Source organism: Platichthys flesus, chromosome 12 (genome assembly GCF_949316205.1).
Source record: "Platichthys flesus chromosome 12, fPlaFle2.1, whole genome shotgun sequence".
Taxonomy (NCBI): domain Eukaryota; kingdom Metazoa; phylum Chordata; class Actinopteri; order Pleuronectiformes; family Pleuronectidae; genus Platichthys; species Platichthys flesus.
This window is the reverse complement of record NC_084956.1, coordinates 23,107,218-23,117,990: the sequence shown is the minus strand read 5'-3', so window position 1 is coordinate 23,117,990 and position 10,773 is coordinate 23,107,218. Positions and strand designations below refer to the sequence as shown.

The following is a 10,773-nucleotide window of genomic DNA, read 5'->3' as shown; positions in this document are numbered from 1 at the left end:
CTTTTAAAGGATAAATCAGGATCAAAGATCACTCCCAAGTTCCTGACTGTTTCATTGGAAGCAAGGGCAATGTCGTCTAGCGCAGCTATATCATTAGATAATGTATCTCTAAGGTGTTTGGGGCCAAGTATTATAACCTCTGTTTTGTCTGAGTTTAATAAGAGAAAATTGCGGGTCATCCAGGTTTTTATGTCCTTGAGACATGTTCGAAGTTTAGTCAATTGATAACTTTGTTCAGGTTTTATTGACAAATATAACTGGGTGTCATCCGCATAGCAGTGGAAATTTACCGAGTGTGTCCTGATAATGTTTCCTAGTGGAAGCATATATAATGAGAATAAAATTGGGCCGAGCACAGAGCCCTGTGGAACACCATGGTTAACTTTGGTGCGCACAGATGACTCATTATTAATTTGCACGAATTGGGAACGATCAGAAAAATACGATTTAAACCAGTTAGGGGCGGTTCCATTAATGTTAATTAACTGTTTGAGTCTTTGTAATAAAATTTGATGGTCAATTGTGTCGAATGCTGCACTGAGATCTAACAGAACGAGGATAGACACAAGTCCCTGATCTGAGGCTATTAAAAGGTCATTAGTGACTTTTGCCAAGGCTGTCTCTGTATTGTGATTGGCTCTAAACCCTGATTGAAAGTCTTCATATATATTATTTTCCTTGAGAAACTCACACAGCTGATTGGCTACAACTCTTTCTAAGATTTTAGAAATGAAGGGGAGATTAGATATTGGCCTGTAATTGGCTAAAACCTCTGTGTATAGGGTGGATTTTTTGAGAAGGGGTTTGATGACAGCTATTTTAAAAGACTGTGGTACATAACCTGATGATAATTAAGATATTTTTATTTATACCAAACACATGCACAGACATGCACAACACACTCATGCAATGGTAGGTAAATTTAACCTCTGCATTTAACCCATCTATGTGCAGGACACACAGAGCAGTGAGCGACCATGTACGGCGCTCGGGGAGCAGATGTTGGGGGAGTAAGGTGCCTTGCTCAGGGGCACTAGACAGGGTAGGGAGACTCTTGGATTTTTGGACAGATCAATCCAGGTTCATCTTTTGTTGTCTCTCCGTGGAGTCGAACCAGTGACGAACCAGAGACCTGATTGATAATGTTAAGTAACGAACTATCAATTAGGGGCAGAATTTCTTTAAGTAATTTTGTAGGAATGGGATCTAAGAAACAGGTTGTTGGTTTAGAACCTGAGATTAATTTGGTAAACTGATCACAGGTGATCAGAGAGAAGCTGTCTAAGTAATGGGTAGGATTCTCAGCTGTTTCTGAGATCTCTGTTGTTGGGAGGGTATTAGTGCCAATTGAGGGCAGGAGATGGTTGATTTTATTTCTAATAGTTTGAATTTTATCATTAAAAAGGTCATAAAGATATTACTATTCAGGGATCGAGGAATACTGGATTCGGTGGAGGTGTGACTCTCTGTCAGCCTGGCTACAGTGCTGAAGAGAAACCTGGGGTTGTTTTTATTCTCTTCTATTAGTTTTTGAATAGTAGGCAGCTCTTGCTTTGTGGAGAGCCTTTTTATATTCTTTAACACTATTCTTCCAGTCTATTAAATTTTCAACATCGTTGCTGGAGCGCCACTTCCTTTCTAGTTTTCTTGATAATTGTTTTAACTCATTTGTCTGGGAGCCTATAAACTACTGTATGTAAAACACAAAACACAAAACTAAAATATTAGGTCAAAACCTCTGCTTTGGATAAATCTATGTCCAAAGACCCGTATCTGCCATTACTGGAATGTGTTTTAGTTTGCCTTGTGACTCAGCTGATACACAGTACATTCAGGCTAAAATATACAAGTGGAAGAGATAAGGAGAGACAGGGAGGAAAATGTAAGGGACTAGATGGTTTGTGTGGTGACACCCTGTTGAACTAAGACCAAGTCTTCATTCTCAAACACTGCTTAGAAGGTGTGAGGGCAAGACAAGGAGCACTGATAGACAGTACATAAATTAAATGGTAAATAATGTTGTTATAAATAAAGTGATGAAAAGTTTAATTTTGTTTTAATTAGCAAAACACAAGTGTTTTCTCTTTTGAAAGCTTCACCCAAAATGCTATAGAAAGGCTCAGGTGCCTTCATGAACCACCGTGCTTAGTGGCAACATCTGTCTGTCTTGTTAGACATAATGAAGCCCTGGAGCCACATCCAGGCCTTCTGCTGTATTAAGGACCTGAAAGGTGCAGCTGCTGAGACAGAACTAAAGCAGACTGATATGTTTGCACTGAGCAGGGACCTCTGGGGAAACTTGCTGAAACTTGCACACACATCAAAAAGATGTGCTCAGACTCCAGGAAACCATCAAATGGTGAAGGACAAGGAGCAACAGTAGGAGAGGGGGAACTGAACAAGGTATAGCACACAGCATCACTGAACATACTGGGACAGTAGGTATCTCAGATATTCTGAATAGATTCATTCAGCTTTTCATATTGTCCAGAGGTGTGATTGTGAGCTTGCCGGTTGTTTGTGTTTATGTTTTGCTCCTAACCTCTTTATTTAGTTGCAATTTCTCTTTTAGTAATGGATAATAAAATAGTTTTAGTCTAAACCAGGGGTTCTCAAACTTTTGCAAGCTGGGCCCCCCCAAAGCTGCTTAGCACCCGCCGCCTGCCAATGCCGCCCTCAACTACACCACCCAGTGGTGTACAAAGTATTTGAAAGCCATACTTGAGTAAAAGTACAGATATCTTACCTGAAAGTGACTTCGGTAAAAGTCACCAGTCAGAAAATGACTTGAGTAAAAGTCTTAAAGTAGCTCATATTAATGTGCGCTGCAGGAGATGTGCGCTGCAGGAGGTGTGTGCAGCAGGATGTGCGCCGGCACAGATGTGCGCAAATCTGCGCTGGAGGAGATGTGTGGCCTGCCATGCCACTGGCAATGTAAGAGAGAAATAAGTAGGCTACCAAGCCATTGGCCAAGGTACAGTAAAAGAGAAGTAAGTAGGCTACTGACTTGTTAAGATACATGTTCACTTTTGATTTGATTTACTATTTACCTTTTATTATTATCATTTATTTTTCAGTGCAGAACTTGATGTACAGTAATTTATTTAGGCTCTTTACCTGTGTACAACTGGTTTTAATTCTATATTTTGCTTTTATAGTATAGGCCTAATGTGTGATGCTATTGTTGCGTGATAAATATTTTCTTGTTGATACAAAGCCAGAGTTTATGGGCTGTTAAGTCCCATTAAAAACAAAAATGTATATACGTAGTCAATCAAGTTGTTGTCTTTGAATACCTTTGCATAGTTACACTGACAATCTGTGACTGTTCTTCCTTTTTGTGGGGTTCACCAGAGCTTTGGGAGAAAACGGGAAAATTCAGAAAAAGCATTTCCTATATTTTAAAATGCATGTATTGTATTTTGTTTCATTTTCTGGCACCAGTATTTTGTATTTTAAAATACATCTATTTGACGGGTAATTTGTATTTTGTATCAAAATACATTTTGATGTATTTTTGCCCATCCCTGGGTATAATAGATACAACCTCTGGAAACATGGTATCCTTATTTCAGATGTCAGCACATAAGTGTTAGACGGATACGTTTACCTTCAGATTCAGACCTGGATGTTTGGATTGCAAAATAACATCTTGGTATTGTCCTCTTTAAGCACACAGATTATTACCTTCATACACGGAGGCAACAGAGTTAGTATTTTTTTCTGCAGTTTTCTGTCACAAACTGGCTCAACATATGTGACAAGGAGGGGAGACGAGTCAGGAGTGAAAGTGCTAAATGAAAAGGTTTTATTATAACTTGAACAATTATATGTACAAAAAGCATGAGGTGTGGAGAGTAGTGGCATCAGTGGTGAATGTAGTGTATGGATGAGTGAGATGTGTGTGCTGCTGTTGAGTGTACAAGGAAGACGCCAAAAAGAACCAAGAACCAAGAACCTGTAGCGGCGTGGAGCCTAGGAGAGAGAGAGAGACAATGAGACCAGGCTGGCTTATATCACCTTGGGTAGAGGCCTAGCCAGGTGTGAGCACCTTGCCCTAACGACCCTCCCTTTCTGCCAATTCCTGCAGGAAGTAATCAGCTGCATGATGCTAGCAGAAAGGGAGGGGTCGTCACACCCCCCTCCATAAGAACGAGGTTCCACCTCGTGTTATACATCAAATAAGTGTCAATATGTTCCAATCTGTCATGGTTCATACGTTACCAATAACTGACAGTCAGTACTGCACTCCCCCCAGGCTGCATCCTCCAGCACATCCCTCCATCCTCACCAACCCAGCAGCCTTGGTACCAAAGGAGCATTTTAAGGGAATGAAGAGCCGAGAGATGAGCAGAGGAGAACATGGAAATGAGAGACAGCATGAACAAATAGACTAAGGGTCCACAGGTGCCCGAGACAGGGCATCTGCCATTACATTGTCAGTCCCCTTAATGTGTCGGATGTCTAGGTTATATGGCTGCAGGAACAGCGCCCACCTCATTAGCCTCTGATTAGGATTTTGCAGTGACTTCAAGAAGGTGAGGGGGTTATGGTCAGTGAAGACAGTCAGCGGAGATAACCCTGAGCCGACATAGACATCAAAATGCTGCAGAGCCCAAACAAGTGCCAAAGCCTCCTTCTCAATCACTGAATAGTTGTATTGATGCTTGTTAAATTTTCTTGAGAAGAAGCTCACAGGACACTCTACACCCTCCGCATTCTCCTCAAACCAAATGGCATAACAGTGTACGAATACAAGCCAGAAAGAGTTATGAAGGCTGAAATATCCCTTGCCCTTTTGGTGAGTGGGACTTGCCAGTACCCTTTGAGAAGATCAAATTTGCTCACAAATGTGGCTGAACCTACCATATCAATACAATCTTCCATACGAGGAAGTGGATACAGATCAGGTTTAGTGATACTGTTCACCTTACGATAGTCAGTGCAGGGCCTCAAACTAGCATCTGCCTTTTTTACTAGGAGGCATGGGGAGGCCCAGTTTGATGAACAAGGCTCAGCAATATCATTATCCAGCATGTACTGTACTTCAGCCTCCAACTGTCTCCTTTTTTCATCTGACACACGATAAAAACGCTGCTTGATGGGCTCAGCAACTCCAACATCTATGTCATGCTCAATTAAGTGCGTTTGGGTTGGGGTATCAGAAAACAGTGATAGATAGCTGTTAATTAGTTTAATCAATTCATCACGTTTAACCACATTTAAGTGCCCGACAAGGATATTTAGATCTTGTAACGTCTCTGAATTTTTCAACCGGCCCCGCAACAACCCATCATCTGGAGCAATATCCAACCCTTCCTCCTCAACTACCACTAGTTCAGACATGGAAGAGGTCAAAACAGGGCCAGAGACCAACATTGGCTTGGCTGGAGAGCTCTTCGGCAGTGGAGACACAGACTCACTAGTGTGATATGGCTTCAGGAGGTTTACATGACACAACCTTGTAGATTTTCTACGGCCAGGAGTTTCAATCAAATAGTTTAGATCAGAGACTTGACGCACCACAGAGAAAGGACCACTGTACTTAGCTTGAAAAGGGGAATCTACCAGAGGCAGAAGAGTAAGTACACGGTCACCTGGGTTAAACTGGCGAGCCTCAGCCCGTTGGTCATATCGTTGCTTCATCTTGCCCTGTGACTTCTGCAGCTTTTGCTTAGCCAGCTCACCTGCCCTGTACAGTTTCAATCTGAAACCACTAACATAATCCTTAAGATTTGGAGGTGGATCCTCTGGCAAACAACCATCTTGCAAAACTGCAAGTGGGCCACGCACTTTATGGCCAAACACCAGTTCATTCGGGCTGAATCCAGTACTTTCCTGGATAACTTCGCGAGCTGCTAACAGCAACCAGGGCAGCCCACCCCCCCAGTCACCCGACAGTTCTGTACAATAAGCTCGCAACAGTGATTTCAACGTTTGGTGGAAACGTTCAAGCGCACCCTGACTTTGCGCATGGTAGGCTGTTGATTTGTTATGCTTGATGTGTAATTGTTTAAGCACCTGAGCAAACAGATGGGATGTGAAGTTAGAACCTTGGTCAGACTGTATGACTTTAGGGATGCCAAATACTGAAATGAACTGAGTCAACGCTCCAACCACGGCTTTGGCTGTAATGCTGCGAAGTGGGTAAGCAGCAGGATACCTGGTAACCTGACACATTACAGTCAGCAAATATGTGTGTCCAGATTTGGACCGAGGTAGGGGCCCCACACAATCAATAATCAAATGCTCAAATGGCTGTCCAATGGCGGGGATTGGCTGTAGAGGAGCAGGTTTAACAACCTGATTTGGCTTGCCAGTGATCTGACAGGTATGACACGTCTTAACGAAAAGAGCAACATCTCTCTTTAAGCGTGGCCAGAAGAAATGCTGCAATATACGGTGGTAAGTTTTACGGACGCCAAGATGACCTGCCACGTCACCATGTGACGTCTGGAGCACTTTATTGCGACAGTTTGTAGGGACAACAACTTGGAAGATTGGCTCTCCTACAGATGCATCACCATGTGACAGCCACTTCCGAACCAATAGCCCATTTAGGAGGAAATAGCACTGGGCAGTATCCCTCACCTCTGATGCTGGCACAACTTGGTCAAACAGCTCCATTAAAGAGGAATCAGCCTTCTGTTCTGCCACTAGCTCAGCCTGAGAACCCGCTAACTGGTCAACCAGCAAAGAATCTGGCAACTCCAACCACTCTGGCTCCACCATCCTCTGAGCATCACGACTGGCAGCACGAGTGACGGCACAGGCTGGGAAAATGTCACCCAAGTGCAGTGGTGTCACAGAGGGCTCTACTACAGTGGGGAATGTAGGGGGCTGCACTACATTAGGCTGACCATCGGCCCACACCTTGTCACCAGCCAAATCATTCCCCAAAATCATATGCAAACCCCCAATAGGTAACTGGGGACGAACACCCACTGACACCTCCCCCTGAACAAGACCACAATTTAGAACCAACCGATGCAATGGGACCGAGAATGGAACCATACCCATCCCCAGTGTGATTACACATCCACCAGTATCAGTCCTGGATGAAAATGGTAACACAGACTCAAGAATGAAAGAATCTAGTGCTCCAGTATCTCTTAGGATTTTAATGGGAACCTGCACCCCACCTCCTACCAAAGAGACCCACCCATCCGAAATGAAAGCAGAGTAGTCATCCTGAGCCTTTCCAGTCAGAACACACTGTAACAGCATCGTTCTGTCTGCGTCTGGCCAGTCTCGAGCATCTGCTATCCTCTCAAACAGAGAAAAAAATGAATCTGGATCAGACTCACTAAACCTGGGAAGCAGGCGGAGATTATTAACCAGGTCACACTGGGAAGACTTGCCCCCTGAGGCCTCAAAACTATCCACTCTCCCCATATCTGAAAGTTTACCCTCTCTTACCAGCTGTAGTTGATGCTGTTGCATTTCCAACTTGGCACACTCAGTTTTATGCTTTATAGTTTCCAACTCTACTTCCTTTTCACATTTCAACCTCTCCAACTCTAACTGCTGTTTTAACTGCAACTGCAGCAACTCCTTCTGTTGTTCAAATGTTAGAGCTCCAGGATTAGGCACTACACTGGTCACTGGACTGCTTACAGACTGCCTGCACAAAACTCCAGCCTCAAACAGACCATCCCTTAAGCAGGTCTTCACACTCTCCTTTAACTTTATATCTGAAATGTCAACTTCATAGTGCTCTGCTATCCTAAGAAGTTGATCTTTAGTGCACTGGTCCAGCAAAGCCTGTGAAGGATCCTGGATGAAACTCTCCACAAGGGAAGCCATCCTCAAAAACAATCAGCCTAACAAGTTACAAACCTTGACTGAGACACGCAGAAAACCCAAACCTGAGGTAACAGGTGAACAGGAGCCTCCCCCCTTTACTGATATTAACTACAACCATTAAAACTAGCTAACTAACTTATCCTAGTCTTCGTGCAGTTAATGGTGGGGGGTACTTATGCACGCGAAACCAGTGGTGAGAAGAAGGCCACCAGAGGACTGGCAACCCTCTCCCAACCCTAGAGGTGCTCCCGAGCTAATAGCTCTACCCACCTTCGCCGCCACCTAAAGTGATCACCACGAGTCCCCTAGAGGAACCCGCTACCAAACCTAACAGGGGGTAGAAACTCCTGCTCCAACAGATACCAACATACCCCAGATAGGGCTAAACGCAAAGCCCCAGTCAAATCCAATCACCTTCACCACAAACAGAAATGGACCAAATACCTCTCCTTAATTTCCTACAAGAAATAACCAGCACTGACAACAACCTGACATTTCCCATCCCAGAACAGTTGATGACTAACCAACGCACAGTCAGCTATGTCCAACAACAAGTAGTGTACACTCCAACAAAGCAAACCAAAAACCATTGTCTGCAAGAGGAGGAAGCACACACCAACCTAAACCGGGCCAATTTACCAGTACAGACCAAATTTAAGCTATTTTAATCCTAATACTGTATCCCGGACGAGCCCCCACTTGTCACAAACTGGCTCAACATATGTGACAAGGAGGGGAGACGAGTCAGGAGTGAAAGTGCTAAATGAAAAGGTTTTATTATAACTTGAACAATTATATGTACAAAAAGCATGAGGTGTGGAGAGTAGTGGCATCAGTGGTGAATGTAGTGTATGGATGAGTGAGATGTGTGTGCTGCTGTTGAGTGTACAAGGAAGACGCCAAAAAGAACCAAGAACCAAGAACCTGTAGCGGCGTGGAGCCTAGGAGAGAGAGAGAGACAATGAGACCAGGCTGGCTTATATCACCTTGGGTAGAGGCCTAGCCAGGTGTGAGCACCTTGCCCTAACGACCCTCCCTTTCTGCCAACTCCTGCAGGAAGTAATCAGCTGCATGATGCTAGCAGAAAGGGAGGGGTCGTCACAGGCTGCCATACAGAGCCACACGATGCTTTCACAATTTATCAGATACAAGGGGCCTCCGCTTCAAGACGGGTAAAACAAGATTGAACTCGGGACCTCTGCTGGACTGTCAAGGAACCACAACATCACAGAAAATGAATAAGGCCAGAGAACAGCTGCAGCCAGGTTCTGGATGAATCGATCGTATCACTCTGAATGCTGGGACCAATTATTATCATATTTCTGCTATAATTCTGATGATCATACCAGAGAGGCACCTGTGGAGCGTGAGTGCTCATCTCTCACATCCAGTCGACCTATGTGAATAAGCTCTGTCTTTTCATATTTGCCTGTCCCTTAAAAGGTCTGTGTCTGTCACTGCTTCCAGACACAGTAGACTGTTATTGTATGTTAACTTTGAACTTCCCTCTTCCATTTTAAACTTGTGACTGGAAACATGCATCCTGTGTAATGCTCTTGCACAACAATTCTGCAGTAAGAGTGGTAATTATATTGTCACACTTACGTTTTGACTTTTGACGGCAGAAAACGAATAATTTTCCTTTAAGGTGACTGATATCCAGGCCTCAAGCTTCAGGCCTGCAGTGGTTAGTATCTCCTGGTAAATGCTGGATCTGAGGTGTCATTTAGCACCAGACGGGGTGTGAGGTGACGTGACGAGTGCACAGGGCCCAGCATGGTGTGACCTGGCCAGTTAAATGTATTACTGCACGTCCGTGTTGCGCAGGGACACCGGAACCCACTCAAAGCAATGCACTGCTAATAGATTACCTATTTATAATGTAAACTCAGCATTACTTTGCTACATGGGATGTTTAAGATATTTTATTCAGATTTAAAAAAGGAAAATTCAACGCCTTAAACATCCCTTATACATGACAAGTTAGGATCAAATGTAATATCATGTAATCCATGGTGCAAATAACATTAGACTGCAAATCACGTGAGACTGGTTGTAAACATTGAATGCAGCCTCTAATAGCTGCTTATATTTTAAAGTTATATGTTAACAACATAAATCCTATATCTTAATAAAAATAAGATATAGGATCATTAAAGTAATCACATGAACATTTTGTAATTTTTTTGTGTTGCCTTTTTTGATGTAAATATCATTATATTTACGATGACAAGAAAAACATGTGGTGACTATAATTCTGATTTACTTCTAAGTGACTTAGACTGGGAGGCCTTGGATTTAATAAATGCAGCAGTAACCTGGATCAGACAAAGACAATATTCAGGATAAAACTTGGATATCTCTTTCTAAAGAGGCTCTTCAGCTCAGGGGTCTCATTTATAACAGTTTCACTTCCTCTTCACATCGCTTGATGTTGTGACTCCGTCAGGACTCACGTTGGAAACCTATTGGTCAGCAGCATCCTTTAATATTCATGCGGTGCTTTGCATTGACCATTTATGGTTGAAAGTGGGCGTGTGCTTATGTGATATACATTACTGTATATGGCACTATATATTATGTATATTACATATTATATCTGTACTGAAGAATAGTGTGTCTAATTCCACAGATACTCCCTTCTCTCTCTAAGAAGCCCCCAAGGATAGGTTATAGATAGAGGGCTAACCAACAATGCATTGTAGTGTCTACGATGAGGGACTTTCATATCTAACTCAGATGCACCAGGCAGAGAGGCCACAACTTCAACTCTCCCCAACTTCAACGCTTTTGCGTATTTCACCAGTGGCAAGACGTAAGGATACAAAGTGATGGGAGACAACTTCTGACAATTGCTCCTGTTACTCTATTAGCGTTTGTATATTGTTTCACCTTCTCGTCTCCTTGATAAGTATAAGGAGAAAGCAACATAATGTGTGTTTGGTGTTTAGCCACCATTTCTGCACT

At 43.2% G+C, this 10,773-nt stretch overlaps 1 long non-coding RNA gene across 1 annotated transcript; it reads right to left on the bottom strand.

Moving 5' to 3' along the window:
* Positions 1 to 3,784: 3,784 nt before the first annotated feature.
* Positions 3,785 to 4,718, bottom strand: LOC133966400 (uncharacterized). The gene is made up of 2 exons (XR_009923943.1): positions 4,225 to 4,718; positions 3,785 to 3,975 (listed from the first exon to the last, which is right to left on the bottom strand). It is a non-coding gene; the product is annotated as an uncharacterized LOC133966400 (long non-coding RNA).
* Between the last annotated feature and the right edge of the window lie 6,055 nt (positions 4,719 to 10,773).